Raw genomic sequence first — 13,593 nt, forward strand, 5'->3', positions numbered from 1 at the left:
GCTTAGAGGTGGTAATCCTACCCCTATTTTGTGATAATCTCTGTTTGAATTAAGTTTAACTGGATCATTTATTTTAATTTTTTTTGCTATTGATTTCTTTACTCACCTACAGCAGTATTTGTCATATTTATATTTGGTATGACTATTCAATTTAATTTATGTTGGTTTTGGGTTCCATTTTTTTATTGGTAGTAATTTTCTTTTGTTTTAATTTTAAGTCCTTATATGAGTTTATTTTCATATCCCCCCCCCCCCATCCGACTCTTTCGGAATTTCAATATTTCTGTATAACTTCCGATGCAACTTATGGTTTTTTGTAAAAATTGCCTAGTTTTTTTTTGTTTTTTTCGTATCCCGTCCCCCGAAATAAATTCCTCCGTACTTGCATAGTCTGGGTTAATTAAACTAAGCTGATAATCAGAAGCATACCAACCCTCAGATCTAACATTAAACAAAATATTAACTAGCAAGCAATGCGTCTGTAAGATGCTATTCTAGAGATTACGGACAGTGAGTGGTCATTGATGACGGATCTTAGGCTAATTTTTACAACATGTGCACGGATAATAGACACATACACCGGGACTAGTTCCTCCATGCCCCTCCAAAACACCAATGTTTATACGGTTTTACTGTATTTTCAAAATTGGGTACCCCTTAATACGGTACTGTCTCCTCTCGAGTTAATGCTTGTGCATGTACTGGGGGAGAACCAGGAGTAAATCTCCAGCATTTTTATTGGGGGTGGAGGGAAAGAGGGGTCCATATCCGGGTATTCAAGGGGCGTGGGATACATAATATTTTTTTCTAAAGTAAAAAAAAATCAAGGTTTATACGGTTTTATTGTATTTTCAAAATTGGGTACCCCTTAATACGGTACTGTCTCCTCTTGAGTCAGTGCTTCTCCAGTATTTTATTGGGGGGGGGGGAGTGTGGTGTAAGAGGGATCCATAGTCAGGAGGCATGGGATATATAATATTTTTTATCCATTTTATTCCCCCCTCCCCCAAACGACGCCCCTGGGGAGAACTGTCTTATTTAAGAGAGGTTTGGTTTTATTTCTGGTGGTGGTGAACACTTTGTTTTTTCCTCTTTTACTTTTGCTCTTAGGTTTGACCACAGCTATTCGGTCTGATGTGCCACTTTTTCTTAAAGTAGTTTTTCTGACCAATTTGACAAAAATTAACACTTTCGGTCGAATAGTTCTGTCCGCTTTCTTGTATCTTGTTTGGATCTGAAGAAAAATCAGGCTTCCTGTTTTCTCCAAAGTATCTGATATCTCCTTTTTTCAAATTCAGAAATAAATAGAGTTTTTCGCTTTTTGCACCAAATCCATAAAATATCGTACAAAAATGTTTTCTTGTGCAGACCGCTGTTCTTTAACAACAATCGAAAAAAAACTCAAAATTCATTATCAGCCTTCTGCTCTTCGGTAAAATTCAATTTTGAGCAAAATATCACTCTTTTGAATTAGCCCTGTTGGAAAATTCTCGGTGGTGTATTTGCTATGAGAACTTCAAGGAAAATTTTCATGCCATCATCCTAGGGACTAATCAATAAAGTTATTATTATTATTAATATTTATAACATTATCATTATTATTATTTAAGGAACATGTAATGTTCTCTTTCTTTGCTTATAGTGTTTGCAATGATCTAATTTCCTTTGCTTGTTAAAAAAAAAATCTCAAGAAGTGTTTGGCTTTTTTGACGGTTGTTTGTGTTTTTAGTTGTTTTTTTTTATGTAGGATTGATTAGAGTCTATTAAATTTAATTAATCTTATTCTTTATTCCATTCATAAATTTTTTTGTTTTTTTTTCTACTGAATAATGCCATAATCTACAAGTTCTCTTTTTTCTCTCTTTTTTTTCTCGCAGAAATAATGCTTAAGTGACTCGTATGTCTTCCTCTCCCCCCTCCCTTTTACAGGCTAAGCATCCATTATGGGGATTAGTACCATTTGTAAATTGTGTGTTTATTTCATCATGAATAAATCTTATCTCGTTCTTGGGTTTATTTACTAGAACAGGCAACTCCTAAGAACGGATAGGTGTCCCACAAGGGCTTACTGTTGATATTTTTTTTAGTGGTTAACTTTCCGTTATTTTGTTGTTTTTTGTAAAAAAAAGAATGACTAACCTTTATAATACATTTAGGATTTAAGTGCTTCCTTATATTTCATTTGTATTTATTTATTTACTATTTTTCTTTGTGATTTAGATCCTGACATAAAAAAGTTTACTGTGTTCAACAATCTCCGAACGTACCTAGAAAGAAAAGAAGAAGCTTTACTAAAAGCTTTACCATTATAAACAAAAGAAGGAATGGATGAGTACTGAGTTATCAACTATGGGTATTATGTAATTGATCGAATCAGACATAATATTTTGGCGAAATAAATATTTTAATTATAATATTTAAACTAATTAGATAGTTTAAAAAAAATTATGTTTGAAAAATTAAAATATTTATTTTATTTTATTTATTTGATTTTAAATAGTTATTGAACAATTGGCAGTTCTTCTATACATTAAATTGGTTTAGCGCCTAATTTTGAACGAATTTTTACTTAACAAAATAGATTATTGATAATATCAAAGAATCATAAGATAACAAACACCATATAACCGGCTATAGATGTTATGCAAATGACCGAATCGAACATGATATTTTAGTGAAACTAATGTTTTAACTATAATATTGGAACTGATAGATAATGGAAAAAATATTTACATATGAGAGATTAAAGTATTTATTTTGCTGTATTTATTTGATTTTAAATAATGATTCGACAACTGGAAGTTTTTCTATACATTTAATTGGTTTAGCGCCTAATTTTTAACGATTTTTGACTTAGTAAAACAGACTATTGGTAATATCAAAGAGTGATAAGATAACAAGCCCCATATTCACCAGTATAGATATTATGTAAATGACAGAATCAAATAAAACCATTTGATGAAATGATTTTTTTAATTATGCTGCTTAAATGAATTAGATAATGGTAAAATTAGTTATGTATGAATATTAGTATATTTATTTTACTGAAATATTTATTTGATTTTAAATATTATTGAAAAATTGGCGGTTCTTCTTTTCATTTAATTGGTTTAGCGTCCAATTTTAAGCGAATTTTGACTTAGCAAACTAGACTGTTGATAATATCACAGAGTTATTGGGTAACAAACACGAATATGCAAATTATGACAGCAAACATAAACCAAAGCGAAGATAATTCATGTTCTTCATAAGTGTCCATTCCACACATTTTGTTAAGAAACCTGATAGTGTAAAAACTGATTTGTGAATTTTTTTGCCAAAAAACCGCGTATCTTTACGAAGTTGATCCTTTATGGACTATTTCATTTAGGTGATATAGTTAACGCTTCTGATTTTTTGTTATTAATCTCTTAAGATTGTCTACATTCACATAAAAAAGCGATAAATTTGTTTAAAGATGAAGATTGTTAACACCTCGTCGAACAGTAGGCGGTCCAAAGAAAATTTGCATAGCAATTTCTTCGCGGCAATAATTGTCGCTATGACTTAATTGTTTAAATTAAAGTAGGCAAACAAAATTGCTTAACCATTCTCAAGCCAAAGGCAGACACAAAAATTGGTCTTATTTAATGGATTGTAATTATCCTTAAAGAATTTCAGGCCAGACGGTATAAAACGTTCAGTAGTTGATAAAGGTAGCTAATGATTTTAATATAAACTTTCAACTACATCATAAGAGCATGTTCCTCCTTGAATTATTATCCTTGGCTACTAAATTTTCATATCATAAATTTTCCTACCACAACAACCTGATAAAAAGGGACCCTTAACAAATGCTCTACAATCTACGTGTCATAATAGAGCATATAGTAATTATATCCCATTTTTGGAATGATTATTAGGCACACGCTTACCAATCAGTATGCAAAAAGTTTTAAGTGGCCATAGTTTTAAAATAGCAGATTTAATTCCTATCTTCATTGTAGTTTTATTTGTGATATTTAATGTGGATATAACATTATTTCAATGAGATTTCTTTTTGGCTTGCTTTTGCTCAATTAAAAATGGCTACAAGCTACTAACAAAAATATCTCAATTTTATCGTGTTTAAAGATTATTAAAGGAACTATTATTAAATACAAAAGCCGACAAAGCAGGGCTCATTATTATTATAAATATATTTTTTAAGAAGCCATATATCTTAAATCTAAATTTATTGTAACGAGAGACAAACATTTGAAGAGGTATGTTTCTTTCTTCTATATGACAGCAATAAGACAGGTTTTATCTGTTAAAACACTGCTCTAAGAGCCCCAACTAACAAAAATATAGTGGGCAAGGACTTTGCCAATTTTTACATGAAGATGCAAAAGAAGCTGCTTTTCAAAATCTACGGGGTATTTTTTACCTTTCGCGTCTTTTTTTATGAAAACAACAAAAACAGTATTTTCAAAATCTTGAGGGTGACCCCCCCCCCCAATTAGTACCCCTGCCAGCTCAACTGTTTCATCAAAACTTTTCAAATTTTATTAGCACTAATGGCTTTTTTAAATATTTCTCCTTAAGAATCCAGATCTTCTATCAGTGTTGCCAACGCTTTGAAATAAACTGTACCAGTTTTACGATTAAAATTGTACCGCAAGAAAGTAATTTGTATCATCGAAACAGCAGGTACAAAAATTTGCGATAATAAGAAAATTTTCAATAAACTAAGACTTGGAACAGGTATTTGAGTCGAAAAGGAGCAAGTAAAGCCTAAATGTATCGGAAAATCTAATTATACCAAAAAATTTCCAAATGTACTGCACTTTCCCAGGACCTCTAAATTGTACCAAAACAGTACAAATGTACCACGTTGGCAATGCTGTCTTCTATACAACTGGTCTTGTTACTAGTGTTTTTCTCCCATTATGGGGTGGCACTGGACAGGTTATGTCACATCTATAAAATTGGTGATTGTTTAATAAAAGGGATAAAATATACTTTTGAAATTTAACAGAAAAAAAGAAACAGAAGTTTGCTTTCAGATATGTTCAGCTCTCTTCTTTTGCTTTAACAGTGCTAAAAAGTGTTTTGTCTTGTTGGAGCATTCTTTCATCAAGCAATGTCTCGGCTCTTTACTTAGGCAGCGCTATTGCGCCCCCTATGACTGCAGCGGAGCTAAGTTTTGCAATCATATCATATCTTTCAGATTTAATAAAAAAAATAAGCGAGAGAAATAAAGAGAATTACCTGCTGAAAAGCAGCAGGAATAAATAAATAATTGAATTAAGTAAGAATCTAAAGTAAAGCTATTAATACTAAACAAAACTGTAATAACACAGGATGTAACGTTTACTATTCACGAATCTGGCTCTAAAATTCATACTTTTCTTCTACTCTACTTTTTCTCTACTTCTGTACTATTTTCTATTGTTTCTTCTATTGTAATTTTTTTCTTTTTTTTTACATTCTCTATTTTATTGTAGATTCTTTTTTGAAATACTTTTATTTTATGGGCTGACCTTGAACGTTAAAATATTCCCAAAAGCCTGCAGTATGCTGAAAACAGACAGATATGTTGAGCTGACCTTGGACATTATGACATTCCTAAAAGCTGGCGATATACTGGAAACAGAGTTCAAAGATTGAATTCTAATGTTTTGGACAATGGCGTCAATTCATGAAAATGTGGGTAAGGCAAAATGTGTTTTTCAAAACCCAGATGGAGGGGGGGGGGCTGTCAGTGTGCTTTTCAAGTGTTTTCACTGAAAATACCAAGAAGAGATTTTTAATTACAATACCCAAAAATGTATTTGTCAAAATATAAGGGACATGAAAAAATCTAGGGCTGCAAATGCCCTTCTTCTCCTTCAAATTGATATCACTATCCCTTTCCACTGCGTCTCCCGTTGTAAAGGAGAATAAGGCAGGAGTGGATCTAGGGCAAAACTTTTTTTTTTGGGGGGAGGGAATGTGACAAGGACGCCAATAATTAATAAAATTGAAATATTCATCTAAAAAAAAGAGTGAAAACAGAACAGAACAAGGAATGAGGGTGCCAGAAAAAACTGCCCCCCTCCTAGATCCGCCATTGGAATTGGGTTGCATGAAAAGTTACTTGATCTTATGCTCAATTTTTGTAACTGTCGTCTTTTTTTGTAGGGGGATACTTTTACTTCTTCCAATTTACCTTATCTTTAATTCTATTGCTGGTTTTTTATAATATCATTCATACCAGTAGAGATGCCTTATTGAGTCCCACGATGACCACGTGGTTTATGGTTTTCTCAGTGAGAATGAAATAAAAGGAATTTTCTCACTTGAAAAAACAGTAATTCATGGATGGATATGTGTGTTGGTTGATTTATTTGATGTTTTTCATGGATGTTTTATGGTTTTTGTCAGTGAGAATTTGAAAAACAGGAACTTTGTCACATTTATGGATGTCAACAGCAATTCATGTCTGTTTTATGGTTTTCTCAGTGAGAATGAAAAAACAGGAACTTTCTCACTTGGAAAACCATAAACCACGTGGTCCTGTCACGAGTAGCACCTGTGAACTTGATTTACATAATCGCTAGGGGAAATTATTGATTCACGAAGGGGAGAATTAAGAAACATTAAGGCTTCTTTAATCTTAGGTCTGAGGGATAAACGTTCTTTAGGTCAGAGAGAAAAATTAATATTCTATTTTTAAATAGGGCTTCCTTGATCTTTAGTGTCAGGAATTATAATTGACATCACTTGTTATCTTTGAATTATGAGGGAGTCTAAAGATATAGAAATTCTATTTTTAAATACGGCTTCACGGAGCTTTAAGTCGGAGAGATAAATTGATATTCTAACGAAACCCTAATAGTTTAGCTAGGAAAATTTATGAGATGAAGAGATTAACGTAGGAAAGGGTTTCCTAGAAATTTGAAATGCGTTAGTGCAGAGATGCCAAACAAAAGGAACACGCTGAAATTACTTTTAGGGGATTATTTGGGCGAAACGGTTTTAGACAGCTTATGGAATTATTTCGGCGAAACAGATAGAGACATTTTAAAAGATGATTTAAAAGATGATTTTAGAAGAGGTTTTGAGTGTGGTCGTTATAATACACAAGTTCCATTGAACAGTGTTGTGAGGTCCCCTACCACAACCCAAAGGGCCCCGATCGCCCTTACCCCGATCCAAAGGGTTCCAATCCCCAGACCCCAATCCAGAAGGCTCGTCCCCGGTACCCAAAGGCCCCCCCGGCGCCCAAAGGGCCCCCCGACCCTCAAAGGCCCCCCCCCGGCCTCCCCAAGGCACACCGAGCTCCCAAAAGACCACCAGGGTCCCAAAGGCCCTCCACCGGTCCCAAAATGTCCCTCCGGACCCCCAAAGGCCCTCCCTGTGCCCCAAAGGCCCTCCCTGTGCCCCAAAGGCCCTCCCTGTGCCCCAAAGGCCCTCCCCCGGCCCCCAAAGGTCCCCCGGGTCAGAGAAGCACTGCCGGGATGGGCCGTGGGCCAGGAAAGCGCCGCAGGATGTGCCGCAGGGATGCGCCGCAAAAAAAAGTAAACTAAAAGTAACCCGTTTGAAATGTTAGTCCCACCACGCCCTCCTCTGACTCCGCCAGGCCCGGCCCCGGTCCCCTAATGCCCCCGGTACCCCCAACGTACAAAACAGTCCTAAAGAGCCCCCGGATTCCCCCCAGGTCTTCCCACGGACCCCAAAGAGTCCCCGCTCCATTTGTTAAATACTTTTTTATGGTATTATTATATCTTTTCAGAACAAGTTCCAGAACCTATTTTCCAGATCCACTTTTCAGAACAACTTCAGAGCAAGTTACTTTCTTAATGTCCCTCCTAAACCCATTTTCTAACTTGAAGTACTTATCTTTTTCACCCACAACTATACTTTACAGATTTGGATACCTCAACACCAAGAAATATTTTTCAAAAGTCATTTCAGAGCAAGTTACTTTCTTAATGTCCCTCCTAAACCCATTTTCCAACTTGAAGGACTTATCTTTTTCTATCACAACAATACTTTACAGCTTTTTGGATACCTCAACACAAAGAAATACTTTTCAAAGACCATTTCAGAGCACGCTACTTTCTTAATGTCCCTCCTAAACCCATTTTCCAACTTGAAGTATTTATCTTTTTCAACCTCAACTATACTTTACAGCTTTTTGGATACCTCAACACCAAGAAATAATTTTCAAAGACTATTTCAGAGCAAGTTACTTTCTTAATGTCACTCCTAAATCCATTTTCCAACTTGAAGAACTTATCTTTTTCACTCACAACTATACTTTACAGCTTTTGGGATACCTCAACACAAAGAAATACTTTTCAAAGACCATTTCAGAGCAAGTTACTTTCTTAATGTCCATCCTAAACCCATTTTCCAACTTGAAGTACTTATCTTTTTCACCCCGAAACTATACTTTACACCTTTTTGGTTACCTCAACACCAAGAAATACTTTTCAAAGATCATTTCAGAGCAAGTTGCTTTCCTAATGTCCCTTCTAAACCCATTTTCCAACTTGAAGTACTTATCTTTTTCAACCGCAACTATACTTTAGGGCTTTTTGGATACCTCAACACCAAGAAATACTTTTCAAGGACCATCTCAGAGCAAGTTGCTTTCCTAATGTCCCTTCTAAACCCATTTTCCAACTTGAAGTACTTATCTTTTTCACCCACAACTATACTTTACAGCTTTTTGGATGCCTCAACACCAAGAAATACTTTTCAAGGACCATTTCAGAGCAAGTTACTTTCTTAATTTCCCTCCTAAACCCATTTTCCAACTTGAAGTACTTATCTTTTTCATCACAACTATACTTTACAGCTTTTTGGATACCTCAAAACCAAGAAATACTTTTCAAAGACCATTTAAGAGCAAGTTACTTTCTTAATGTCCCTCCTAAACCAATTTTCCAACTTGAAGTACTTATCTTTTTAACCCAAAACTATACCTTACAGCATTTTGGATGCCACAAAACCAAGAAATAATTTTCAAAGAACATTTAAGAGCAAGTTACTTTCTTAATTTCACTCCTAAACCCATTTTCTAACTTGAAGTACTTATCTTTTTCACCCACAACTATACTTTACAGCTTTTTGGTTACCTCAAAACCAAGAAATACTTTTCAAAGACCATTTCAGAGCAAGTTACTTTCTTAATGTCCCTCCTAAACCCAGTTTCCAACTTGAATTACTTATCTTTTTTCACCCACAACTATACTTTACAGCTTTTTGGATGCCTCAACACCAAGAAATACTTTTCAAAGACCATTTCAGAGCAAGTTACTTTCTTAATTTCACTCGTAAACCCATTTTCCAACTTGAAGTACTTATCTTTTTCATCACAACTATACCCTACAGCTTTTTGGTTACCTCAACACCAAGAAATACTTTTCAAAGACCATTTCAGAGAAAGTTACTTTCTTAATGTCCCACCTAAACCCATTTTACAACTTGAAGTACATATCTTTTTCACCCGAAACTATACTTTACAGCTTTTTGGATACCTCAACACCAAGAAATACTTTTCAAAGACCATTTCAGAGCAAGTTACTTTCTTAATTTCACTCCTAAACCCATTTTTAAACTTGAAGTACTTATCTTTTTCATCCACAACTATACTTTACAGCTTTTTGGATACCTCAACACCAAGAAATACTTTTCAAAGACCATTTCAGAGCAAGTTACTTTCTTAATGTTCCTTCTAAACCCATTTTGAAACTTGAAGTACTTATCTTTTTCACCCACAACTGTACTTTACAGCTTTTTGGTTACCTCAACACCAAGAAATACATTTCAAAGACCATTTCAGAGCAAGTTACTTTCTTAATGTCCCTCCTAAACCCATTTTCCAACTTGAAGTACTTATCTTTTTCACCCAAAACTATACTTTACAGCTTTTTGGATACCTCATCATCAAGAAACACTTTTCAAAGACCATTTCAGAGCAAGTTACTTTCTTAATATCCCTCCTAAATCAAGTTTGCGACTAGAAATACTTATAATTCTCGCCCTCAACTATCCTTTAAAGAATTTTGAATACCTCAAAGCCAAGAAATACTTTTCAAGGACCATTTCAGAGCAATTTAATTTCTTTATGTTCCTCCTAAACCCATTTTGAAACTTGAAGTACTAATCTTTTTCACCAAAACCAGACCATACAGATTTTTGTATACCTCAAAACAAATAAATACCTTTCAAAAACCATTCAGAGCAAGTTACTTTCTTAATGTCCTTCCTAAACCCATTTTCCGACTTGAAGTACTTATTTTTTTCATCCGCAACTGTAGTTTACAACATTTTGGATACCTCAACACTAAGAAATACTTTTCAAAGACCATTTCAGAGCAAGTTACTTTCTTAATGTCCCTCCTAAACCCATTTTGCAGCTTGAAGTACTTATCTTTTCACCCACTTTCTCAATGAAAAAGAAATTAGTTTTTAATCAATTCTTTTTTTTTTCCAAATAATATAAAAATTTTTCACTTCGGTTCAGATTTTTCTCAAGGGGCTGAAAAAATTTAAAATAATGTTCCAAATTTTCTCAACAAAGTGAAGAAAAGTTTTTGATCTCTTCTGAATTTTACCAAAGAACACGCTCCAATTCTAATTTCTCCAGAGAAAACAAAAATCTTCCACTTAAGTTCTTTATTTCACAATGACATAAAGAAATTTAAAGTTCAATTCTAAATTTTTCGGCGGAAGATAGAAAAAGTAATACCATACTTGTGAATATTTTCATGGAAGATAAAAAGTTCTAGTTCAATTTAAAATTTTCTCAACGAAGTGAAGAAAAGTTCAAGTTCTCTTGTGAACTTTACCAAAGAACATACTTCAATTCCAATTTCACCAGAGAAAATAAAAATCTTCAACTTAAGTTCTTTATTTCACAATGACATAAGGAAATTTAAAGTTCATTTCTAAATTTTTCGGTGGAAGATAGAAAATGTAATACCATACTTGTGAATATTTTCATGGAAGATGAAAAGTTCTAGTTCAATTTAAAATTTTCTCAAAGAAGTGAAGAAAAGTTCAAGTTCTCTTCTGAACTTTACCAAAGAACACAATTCAATTCTAATTTCTCCAGCGAAAATAAAAATCTTCCACTTCAGTTCTTTATTTCACATAGACATAAACAAATTTAAAGTTCAATTATAATTTTTGGTGGAAGATAGAAAAAGTAATACAATACTTGTGAATATTTTCCCGGAAGATAAAAAGTTCTAGTTCAATTTACAATTTCCTCAACGAAGTGAAGAAAAGTTCAAGTTCTCTTCTGAAATTTACTAAAGAACACAATTCAATTCTAATTTCTCCAGAGAAAACAAAAATCTTCCACTTAAGTTCTTTATTTCACAAAGACATAAAGAAATTTAAAGTTCAATTCTAAGTTTTTCGGTGGAAGATATAAAAAGTAATACTATACTTGTGAATATTTTACTGGAAGATAAAAAGTTCTAGTTCAATTTAAAATTTACTCAACGAAGTGAAGAAAAGTTCAAGTTCTCATCTGAATTTTACTAAAGAACACAATTCAATTCTAATTTCACCAGCGAAAATAAAAATCTTCCACTTCACCTCTTTATTTCACAAGGACATAAAGAAATTTAAAGTTCAATTCTAAATTTATCCGTGGAAGATAGAAAAAGTAATATCATACTTGTGAATATTTTCACGGAAGATAAAAAGTTCTAGTTCAATTAAAATTTTCTCGACATAGTGAAGAAAAGTTCAAGTTCTCTTCTGAACTTTACCAAAGATCACACTTCAATTCTAATTTCTCCAGAGAAAATAAAAATATTCCACTTCAGTTTTAAGTTCCCCGAAGAAATAAAGAAATTTAAAGTTCTATTCTAAATATTTAGATGGAAGATAGAAAAAGCAACACTATGATTGTGATTATTTTCCATGAAGATCAAAAGTTTCATTTTATTTAAATTTTTTCTTAAATTTGGTTTTGGTTTTTCTCTAAGAAATAAAAAATTTATAGTTCTGTTCCAAATTTTTCATAGAAGATTGAATAAGTTATACGTTGATTGTGAATATTCAACATGAAGATATGGAACTCCACTTTAATTCAGGGTTTTCTCAAAGAAGTGCAAAATGTTCAAGTTCTCTTCTGAATTTTCTTAAAGAAGAGAAAAAAGTTAACTCAATTCTGAATTTTACCCATGAAAATGAAAAAACCTTCCACTTCAGTTCAAAATTTCTCAAAGACATAAAAATTTAAATTTCAGTTCTAAATTTTTCTGTAGAAGATAGGAAAAGTTATACTATGATTGTGATTATTTTCCAGTGAAGATAAAAAGTTTCACTTTAATTCTAATTCTCTTAAATTCATTTCCGATTTTTTGCAGAGATGGAAAATTTTAAGTTCTGGTCCAAATTTTTCATAGAAGATAGAAAAAGTAATTCATTGATTTTGAATATTCGACATGAAGATAAGGTGCATCACTTTAATTCTGAGTTTTCTCGAAAAAGTGCAAAATGTTCAAGTTCTCTTCTAAATTTTCTTAAAGAAGTGAAAAAAGTTCGCTCAATTCTGAATTTTACCAATGAAAATGAAAAAGCTTCCTCTTCAGTTCTTAATTTCTCAAAGACATAAAAAATTCAAAGTTCTCTTCTAATTTTTCCAAGAAAATAAAAAGGTTCCACTCCACTTCTGGTTTTTTCTCAAAGAGATGAAAAATTTAAAGTTCTATTCTAATTTTAAATTAAATTTTATATCCTTTGTCTAATGGATTTACCCCTCAAATTTTTAAATTAGAAAATGAGTGACTCGTTCTATTATTAAAGGCAATCGTTGAAACTCGTTCATCTAACCTCCAAAACAATAGGTTAGGTTATGCATAAATAAATATTAATAAATAAATAGAAACATTTCTACATGTTTAAGTTAGATTAGGTTAGATTAACTTATCATGAGCACTCATGATAAGATAACCTAAACTTTTCTGGCAAGTATGGTTAGGATAGGCTAGATTAAGTTAGGTTAGATTAGGTTAAGTTAGGTTAGCCTACGTTCGCTTCACTTAGGTTAGGTGAGAGACAGGCAAAAAGTTAGGTGTATGATTAGGTTAGGTTAGATTAAGTTAGGTTAGATTAAGTTAGGTTAGGCTAGGTTAGCCTAAGTACGCGCGCGTACGTAGGCTAACCTAGCCTAACCTAACTTAATCTAACCTAACTTAATCTAACCTAACCTAATCATACACCTAACTTTTGCCTGACTCTCACCTAACCTAAGTGAAGCGTACGTCGGTTAACCTAACCTAACCTAATCTAACCTAACTTAATCTAGCCTATTCTAACCATACTTGCCAGAAAAGCTTAGGTTATCTTATCATGAGCGCTCATGATAAGTTAATCTAACCTAATCTAACTTAAACATGTAGAAATGTTTCTATTTATTTATTAATTTTTATTTATGCCTAACCTAACCTATTGTTTTGGAGGTTAGATGAACTAGTTTGAATGATTGCCTTCAATAATAGAACGAGTCACTCATTTTCTAATTTAAAAATTTGAGGGGTAAATCCATTAGACAAAGGAGATAAAATTTAATTTAAAATTAGAATAGAACTTTAAATTTTTCATCTCTTTGAGAAAACA

The sequence above is a fragment of the Artemia sp. Qi Xiang Cuo genome, chromosome 9, assembly GCF_049724085.1.
Source record: "Artemia sp. Qi Xiang Cuo chromosome 9, ASM4972408v1, whole genome shotgun sequence".
In the NCBI taxonomy this organism is placed as follows: Eukaryota; Metazoa; Arthropoda; class Branchiopoda; order Anostraca; family Artemiidae; genus Artemia; species Artemia sp. Qi Xiang Cuo.